This window comes from Drosophila serrata, unplaced genomic scaffold (assembly GCF_035046125.1).
Source record: "Drosophila serrata isolate PLE 108 unplaced genomic scaffold, ASM3504612v1 contig_34, whole genome shotgun sequence".
NCBI lineage: Eukaryota > Metazoa > Arthropoda > Insecta > Diptera > Drosophilidae > Drosophila > Drosophila serrata.
The window spans coordinates 607034-616844 of record NW_028256932.1 but is presented as its reverse complement, the minus strand read 5'-3'; the positions used below and the strand labels follow the sequence as shown (position 1 = coordinate 616844).

General features: G+C 45.1%; 1 pseudogene; it reads right to left on the bottom strand.

Annotated features, from left to right (window-relative positions):
• Positions 1 to 240: 240 nt before the first annotated feature.
• LOC147645014 (uncharacterized) lies at positions 241 to 8356 on the bottom strand (annotated as a pseudogene).
• Positions 8357 to 9811: the final 1455 nt, after the last annotated feature.

Below are 9811 nucleotides of genomic sequence, written 5' to 3'. Positions count from 1 at the left end.
TTTGTAGGCGATCTTGCGCCTTTGGAATTTGCTTCCTGTCACTATCCTCCAGGCCCTTTGCAAACGGTGATGCAAAAGTGTATCTCTCGTGGTTTGATTCCACCTCCTGGGCCAATGCCAACGCAGTTGGCATGTCCTCGGCTTTGCCGAGAAAAGAACATCAAAAAGGCTGCGCTTGAGGCCCGAAACAAAAATGCGGAGAGCATCATCCCGGAATTTTTCGCACAAAATTCTTGCCGCCTATGCTTCGTACGACATGGTTGCCTTATTAGTAAGCAAGGTGAGTTTTTTCTCAACCTCGTCATAGTATTGCAGGAGCGTGAGGCTTTCCTGTCTGAGGGTACCCATCTCCTGCTCGATGACGTGAATCTGTCGCTTGTCACTATATGTGAAATCGAGGCGGTCTATACTCGCATCAAAATTCAATATTGTGCCAAACGAAGATAGCACTGCATCGGCAGGGCCCATAATCTTACTCCTAATTATGACAACCGCCTGATAATGGCGCAAGCTATTAACATAATTCCGCTTACCGCCAAGAGACATATGTTTCCTGTACCCCCGAAAATTTGGGCAGGCATTTAACGGCATCTAAAGGCTCGTTGCATTGAATATTGTCTTTGATGTCAGTGGGCTCATAAACTTTGATGTTTGGAGCTTTTGCTTGTGTGGGTGCGACTTGGACCGCTGCCACTTGAGCGGCCAACGGGTTGGCGCATTTCCTCTTCCTTTCCGACCCTGTCTGTCAAGGCATGGCTAACAGCGGCCTGAATTACAGCTTTAAGCTGTTCTGGGTCCATAATTCCTACTGAGGGGTTACCGGGTGCCCGTATTGTGGTGGAAGTAAGCTGGGGCCCTTCACTATCGGACTCTGAGTCACTAGCGTATTGTTTGTTTTCCCTGTACTGTTGTAATCGAAAGCTCATATGTGGCCAAAAATTTGCCACACAAATGCATATGCAGCCATATAGGGTTCACAGCAGTGGAGTGAGGGCAATAAAAAAATGTATTGAAAGGTAAATACCAAGAATTTTTGGTCTAAGCAAAAATATAATAAGCAATAAATATAAGCGAATTTACAATTTATGCATAACCAAACGGCTGAAATAAACGCCGATATTTAGCGAAAAATAATTTAAATAAATTCACAATTAATTTATTTGTGCATAACCAAACGGCTGAATTAAACGCCGATATTTAGCGAAAAATAATATAAATAAATTCAAAATTAATTTATTTATCAGCGGCGGCCTTGCGCTCAGGCCGAGATATCTAATAGTCGTACTTATTTGTGGCAATAATGCAAACAATACACAGAACAGGTATATATAATTTTTTTTTGCCTTTGGACGTTGATGCACTAAGGTCAGTACATTCAAGTGGCCCGTATGACACCAGGCACGTGCCTGTTTGGGTTAGGTGTTAGTAGGCGCGATGGAAAATATAGGACAGAATACGAGGAAAATTGACTACCGGCGTTCTGCCAGATTGTTAGCTTGCAAGCTTACTAAGTGTGTTAGTATTAAAGATTTTAATTTGGGAAGGGTATCTACGTTACACATACAATTTCACAATTTAAATAATAATAATAATAATAATGAGTTAATTAATTTTTATTTCATAAAAAGTTAACACAAAATTATGGAAGCGGAGCTGCAGAAATTATTCTGGCAGCGATTTATTTGATTTATTTTCAAGTTACTCAAATGCAGATATAGGGAAGCATAGGAATGGAGGTGCTCACTTACATGTTTCCCCTATTTGTTTCAGTGGGTTCCTTTCAAAGTTGAGCGCCAATTAATTGTGAATTGCCGTCGGCAATTTATATTCGTCTTCGGGTGGTCCCTCCAGATTCAGATACAATTTTGGGTGCGGACAACAGGTCCGTTGATGTCTTCTAGCCGGCTGGCCGTAGAATATCCAATTATGAAGATTATGTTGAAATTTGTTCCGGCACAATTTGTTTGGTAAATTTTTGAGAACAATATCTGATAAGTGACCATCGTAGTATAAAATCCTCAAATTTTTCGGAATTTTTCATCACTTTTCTTAGTGTTTGCGGGTTAATACCAGAGATTTCGTTGCCTATGTTAGTCTTAAGTTGTGCGAGGGATTTAGAGTTCTTGGTGTTAACCTTATTTATCCAGCACTGCCATAAAAAAATAAAATTCGGTCAAACTCCTAAGCACGGTGATGGTCTTAAAAACAATTCGAACGGCAACAATTATTTCACTTCTTTGATGCAGGCGTGGTTTACATTTGGGTGTGGATGTTGCCAAATACACACTTTCGTTAAATTTGGTCACTAACTTGGGAATTGTGTTAGCTGAAGGCACTTTATTGACAGTTTCATTTTTTAATAAAACTTGATAAAGTTGGATATCTCTAGTATTCTAATCATATAGCTCCTTATTTTTAATTTTATTATCTTCTCTCATTATTCTAGCTTTCTTATAAGCGTCTTCTAGCCGATACATAGATTACTTAGCATATTCATCTACATCGTGGATTGGTTTTAATATATCTATGCTATTAAACTGTATTGGGAAGTTTGATGCTTTACCGAATACTAGCTCATATGGACAATACCATAGAGGGTGTCATATTGAAACAGTATACGAAATATTGGAGCTATACGTCCCAATCCGTTTTATCTACTGAAATTTAGGATCGAATGAATTCATTAAATGTTCTGTGGCTTATTTCGACTGTTCCAACTGAAGGTGTGCTGTAGATTTTATTTTTTGATATTCATATTTCTACATAACTCATTAATTATTGAATTTTTGTATTCTGTTCCCATGTTCGTAATTAACGTCTTTATTGGACTGTATTTCATAATAAAATCTTCAAATATAGCTTAAGCTACTGGTTTTGCACTTTTGTCTTTAAGTGACATATCTTCACATATTTTTCCAATAATAACTCCTTTTAATTTTAGCTAATGTTGTAGCTATGCCTGTATGACCTCCTTGTATTGGATCATCATGGGATGTAAACAGTATTGCTTCTTTTTCTTTATCGTTATTCGATAATAGGGTAACCGGCTTGAGTAGCGCTAATCTTAGAGATTTTAATTTTTTATCGCCCATTATTTTAAAAGATTCTATTGAGAAGGTTTCAAAAATCTTTTAGCTCGGTGTCACTTTGAGTAGGCTGATATTAATTATACCGGCTTCTTTTTCAAGCCTTTGGAAGAACTGACCTAAGTCGCTAACGTCAATTCTTGCGATAACTTTTTTGTGTGTTAGCACTGCTCCGCATGATTGCTTACTTGCATCCCTTATAATGCAAAATTCTTTGCTGAAGTCTGGGTATTGTAATAAGTGTGGATTTATTAGTGCCGATTTGAGATGTTCGAAGACATTCTGACAGTCAGCTGTCCTTCGAATACAACATCGTTTTTATATAATCTTATTAGGTGACGTGAATATTCTGTGCAATTTTAAATAAAACGTCTATATTGCAAAAAGCAATGAATCGTCTAATTAATTTGTTATGGAACTGCATTTTTCTTAAGCTACGCCGGGCTAGCTCATGAGGCCCAGGGCTGGGTTCGACCCAATGCATGCAGTCCGCACAATTAAATATCGGACTAGTCCGACGTCTCTGACAACTCCTCTCTAACAACACTACCATCATTAATTACAAAAAAAAAAGGTACATAAACAAACAAATATAAACGGACGACACTGCTGGGACAAATTGGTGGCTTTGGTGTTTCCGCCACGACGCACCCACCCATCCTGTGATGCCTCCTTGTCATCTAGGGGCATCACCCATCTCCGGCGGGCCGGAGCCTATTCCAGGCGGTCTGGCCACTGGCTCATCTCCCCCAGGTAAATGATTCTATTCACAGTTCATTTTATTTTTTATTTAATTGCTATTCACAAAATTATAGCTCTTTTTATAACACGGCATCACCTCACTCCCGGCGAAAGCGTGGCCTCAGCCAGGGATGCGCTCGCGCCAAGACTGCCTCTTTTGGGGACCGAAAATTTCCGGAGAAGAAGCGCCTCAATGATTTGGCCTCAATCGGCCACTAAAACACCATCCCCTCTTTGGTCCCTAATCCCTGCTGGAGCTCCAATAGAAATTATTGGGGTACGGGTGTTTCCAAAAAAATAGAGAACGATCGGACTTCTGCTTTCTTTCCCTTCGATCACAGCACTTGTGTTGCACAAATTCCGGACCTACGATACGGCCAAGCGGAGGACAAGGATAACGACACTCACATAACAATAAATAATTTATACTAAACTAATTCAATTTTTGTTGTTTTCCCCTTACCACCAAGGGGTATGCGGCCTGTAAAGCGGCGTGTATTTCCGCACCTAGAAAACAAAATATATGACCAACACCCCTGTGATCGCCCAAAGTGGCGAAAACTGATGTGGTTTACCGTTGGGCAGAAGCAGAGCAGATGCCCCGGTGTCTCTTGCTCTGTATGTTGCTTACAGCTTCTACAGATTGCATTGTATGGCAGTCCCACCTTCATTGCGTGCGAACCGATCCCCCAAAGTCCTGTGGTGAGTGCCGTGAACCTGCTAATACCCCGCTTGCTGTTGGATAGCAGTTCACTGGTTATTTTCTTGTCGTACCTCGGCCAACATTCCCTTGACCTTCTGTGATCGCTCTTACTTTGCCATTCTTTATTAGCTATCTGCTTAAAGTGGTCATGGATCCTTGTCTGGATCGCGTTTAGGAAGATCGGTAATTCGAAGTCAGAACTTAGCCCTGCCGAGCCTGCACGGTCTAGTTCGTCTGCCTTTTTCGTTTCCTGGGATCTCGTTGTGTCCCGGTACCCAAGTTACTTGTACCTTATTTTTGTCGGCAAGTCTATTAAGGGCCTTCTTGCATTCTTCCTCCAGCAATTGCTCGCCTTCAGTCTTACTGCGCTCTGTGCTGCAGTGTCCTTCACGAACAGCTCTATCAGCATTATATCCAGGATAGCGTTGAGAGCAGCAGCGGGGCATGAGCGCATTGCACCCACGGCCCCCGCACTCGCTGCCCGTTACATCCGTGTCAGCTTCGTTCTGTTGTAAGCCCTAGCTAGTGCCGGCCACCATACTAGGGCTCCGTAAGATAGTATTGGCCGTACCACTGCTGAGTAGAGCCAAATAATTATCTTTGGGTGCAGTCCCCATTTGTTCCCAAACATTTTTCTGCAGGAGTAGAATGCAATGCTTGCTTTCCTTACTCTTTTTGCAATGTTTTCTTTCCATGAGAGCTTTTTATCCAGAATAACTCCTAGATACTTCACTCGCTCCGCTAGTTTTAGCTCCATGCCGTTTATACTGGGCATGTTGAAGGGTGGTATCTTAGTTCTTCGTGTGAAGAGCATAAGCTCTGTTTTAGTGGGATTGATACCTAGGTCGCAGGTTTTTGCCCATTTATTTAATCGACCAAGCGCATCCGTCATTATTTCGCTAATAACGTCAGGGTATGGTCCTGATACTAGCAGTACTACGTCGTCTGCGTATGCAACTGCTTTGACTCCACCCGTATTGAGATCTATGAGCCAGAGTATGGGCGATAATACCCCGCCCTGAGGTGTGCCTCTCTTCACAGTCCGCGTGAGGTGAGTGCCAATCAGTTCGGCTGTGATCGTCCAGCTCTTTAGCATGACCCCGATCCACTCTCTGATGCCTCTCTCAATACATAACAAGTTGAGGGAGCCCAGGATAGAGTCGGGGTTCAAGTTATTGAACGCGCATTCGATGTCTAGCAAGGCTGCAATCATGCATTGAGTGTGTTGTAATGTCTTCTCGACATGATGTACAACTTCGTGTAGCGCTGTTTCCGTTGATTTTTCTCTGCGGTACGCATGATGCGCATTCGAGAGTTGATGTCCCTCTAGAGATTCCCGGATGTGGACGTCCAAGAGTCTTCAGGGCGAAGGAGGTGAGACTTATCGGTCTATAATCCTTTGCTAGGATATGCCCACTTCTGCCCGGTTTCGGTATAAAAATTACTTTTGTCTCCCTCCACAGCAGTGGGATGTGCGTCAGTCTAAAACAAGCTTAGCCATTTGCAAATGCTATCCTTGCCTGATTGTAGAATTGCCGGTATTAAGGCGTCTGGGCCCTGCTTTTATACTTATCGAAAGAATCTCTTACCCACTGAATTCGCTCAGTGGTAATGATGTAGGTGTGTCCATTTAAGCGTTCGTTCCCTCCTCGGGTTCCGAGCTCACTCTTAGGCTTCTTGGGAAGTGGGTGTCAACTAGTAGCTCTAGTGATTCTCAATTGTTGTCGTAGCAGAGCCGTCTGCTCTTTTGATCAGGGTAGGGCTTATGTGCCCTTTAGCGAGAATTTGGCTTACTCTCGCCGTGTCCTTTATGCCTTCTAGTGACTCGCAGTAGTTTTGCCAGGACTCTTTCTTGGCCTTGTATACTGCCTTCTTGTAAATTTTTTGTGCTTCTTTATATGTTCCCCAATCCCGGGTTACATAGCTGTTGTTGAAGGACTTTCTCGCGCTCTTTCTGATCACTTAGTTCCTTTGTCCACCACGGTGGGTATTGCTTCTTCGAGAATGTTAGCTTACAAGTCTCTTTGAAGGCGTTATTCAGAATATTTGTTAGGTCCTCCACCTCCTTGTCGAGTGCCTTTGCAGTGGATATAGGTTTGATCCTCCTGCCGTTTACTTTAGATTGGACAATTTCGCTAAAATTATTCCAATTCGTCTTACGGGGGTTTCTTCTTGGCACCTGTTTCTTAACTGGTGTCGTTATTTCAAAGAAAATGTACCTATGGTCTGAGAAGGAGTATTCTGTCGTTACCCTCCAGTTCTCGACCCTGCAATTGTTCTGTTCTATATGTAAGGTGAGGTCTAACACCTCTTCCCAACCTTGAAAATTTTCCGTTCTCGAAAAGATCAAGGCCGGCGTATTACCCTTATTACAAATCGTTACATTTCTACAAATAATATTGTCAAAGAGTTACTCACCTCTTTCGTTAGTCTCCGAACTCCCCCAGAGCGTGTGCCTCGCATTCGCATCACACCCGATCACCAGGGTCGTCTTCATCACTTCCGCCCATTGCAGCAGCTTGACTACCGGCTCAGGCGGGGCCGGCTCGTCATGGGCCATGTACGCAGAGGATAAAGTGACTCCGCTCTCATCCGCCGCCACGAATCTGGCCACTGCTAGGTCAGGTGTGCTGAGATCGGGACAGAAAAAAGCATTAAAATGATTCTTAATTACAATGCAAGCTCTCGACCTACCATTCGAGTTTGTGCACAGTAGTGTGTATCCTTGGATTCTCAGTCCAGCGACTTGCCCGTCCCTGGTCTAAGGCTCCTGTATCAAACCGAAGTCGATATCCCTCTCCCTTAGAAGGATCGTGAGATTAGCTGAAGCCTGTGAGCTGCGCTTCAGGTTAATCTGCACGATTCTCGACATCGATGTTGGTGTGGGTGGCGTCAGGAGATTTGTCGTCGATGACCATGTCGTCCAACAATTTGTTGGTGTCATCGACCTCCTCCAGAATCTCGTCCGGCTCGGCCAAGAAGACCTTTATCTTGGCCTTCCTGATGCCGTACCGGACCTTGTGGTCATTTGCCTCCAGCTGTGGCAGACAGCGCTGGTTAATCAGCAGGAGGAAGGCTGGCTCGCCTTCATTTCCTGCTCTGCTCTGAGGATGGTCCAGTCCTCTGTATGGATGTCTGGGTTCTGGGCCTTCAGACAGGCAATCACCCTCGCATGGTCAGTTTGGCCCTTTGGTAACCAGATGCCAGGTCTGGGTCTCCTTGGGATCTCCCTGGCGTGGACTAGCCTAAACTTAAGGCCAGCCCATGTGTCGCTAATCTTAGCAACACACTCCGCCAGGAAGCTTCGGGAGAACCCGTCGTCGCACCTGATGGCCCAGCGCCCTCTAACCACGTCTGAGGAGTCGAAGGAGGGGATGGGGCCGGTCGGCATGCTAACCAACCTGTCGGTCACCACGTCGGCCAACTTGGCCTCGATCTCCTCCCACTTCTCCGACAGCAGGCGACCGTCGTCATGGAGCTCGTCCACTAGTGCCATAGCCAGACTTTCTCTGGCCACCTCACTAAATTTCTTTGCCTTGCTGACAAAGTTAGTCGCACCCGGCTTACCATGTGGGTCCTTCGCTCTCTTAGATGCGCTTTCGCTGACTTCCTGTGAGCGAATTCGCTTCGCCTTCGAGGGCTGGAACGCCGCCGGGTTTTCCGCTTTGTACTGCTCAAATTCCGCGATCTCCGCAAGGAATTTGGCCTTGTCCTCGGCATCCCGAGGGTCAGTTTTGCCCTCAGCCTCGTTCTTGGCTATCTTGCCGAGATCGAAGCGGGCTCTGTTGACCCTCGCAGGGGTCTGATGGTGAGACATTTTCGCCATGGTGCCCAGCTGAGCCCCACCTGTGTGTTTAGATTGGGGAGTGCTACTCGCCCTCCCCTCGGATTGCGACTCTTCCTCGTCGGTCTCCGATACATTGTGAGTTGCCGCGACCAATCTCGGTCTCATCATCTCCTTCTCGTCCTTCGTTGATGGTTTTTGGGGTTTATCCTCTCCCGGGAGTTCCGAAGCTCGGTTTAAGGAATTCATAACATTACATGAACGCCCGCTTTGCTCGTCCTGGCAAGTGCAGCGGGCCAGAGGGGGTTTGGGGCTTTGAATAAAGGTCGACCGCAGCTTCACCCCAAAGCTGCCGCAAGGCCACTTACGACCCAGGGTTGCCTGGCCCTGGGAAGGCTCCGTGCAGACACAGCTGGATTAACCCCTCAGCTGCGAACCTAAAAATCAGTGTGCACGGGTCGCATCACACACCTGACTTGAGGGGAGGCTGATTAAAGACTAGTCTAAGTCCGCCCGACTAAAATTGGTCAGCATCCCCGGTCGAGCCTCGACTGGGGACCTGCTTTCAGCCGCCCTCGCTTGGAGAGTATAGTCGCACTACCGATGGTGTACACAGTTACGGCGGATGACACAGTCATCCGTTGATCCCCCTGTGCACCCCTATCTTTGTCTGATAAGTGATTTTGTGATATTTGTGTGATATTTTCCTTATTATACCCATGCAGGGTATTACAATTTCAGTCAGAAGTTTGCAACGCAGTGAAGGAGGCACCTCCGACCATATAAAGTATATATATTCTTGATCAGGATCAACAGCCGAGTCGATCTGGCCACGTCCGTCAGTCCGTCTGTCCTTCTCTCCTTGCGTCCGTCTGTCCGTTTCTACGCAAACTAGTCTCTCAGTTTTGAAGCTAGCTAAATGAAACTTTGTAGTTAGTCTTCTTTATACTCTCACTCGTATATATGTCGAAACGGATCGGATCGGACGACTATATCATATAGCTGCCATAGGAATGATCGGAAAATAACAAAAAAAAATTATAACATACTAGCTGTACCCTGCCAATAACGACATTGCGATTCGAGCTGTAATCAACAGTTGGATTATATCTGAATGCAAGACGATTGTATTGCAGGTTTTGATCTGCTGCAAGCTGTAAACGCGCTTCAGCTACCCTTGCCCTGTCGCGTTCATTATTTTGAGAGTGAATCAAATCGATTGCTGCAGAACGCGACTGCCTAACTCTCAATCGTTTTCTCTCAAGCCTATCTGCTCGTCTTTCTGCTATTTCCGCTATGTGCATCTGCATTGCTCTTAGCCGCTCAGTCTCTCGGATGGAGGCCCGTTCTTCGTCAGTCATATTCGTAATCTTACGTCTGTTTGCTTCTGTATTGCGAGTAGGACGACCCAAACTCGACTTTTTGGGTGGCATGACTTCGTTTCTTACTGAACCTGAACAAAAAAATAACATTTTTATCTCCAATTTCTTCTTTCAA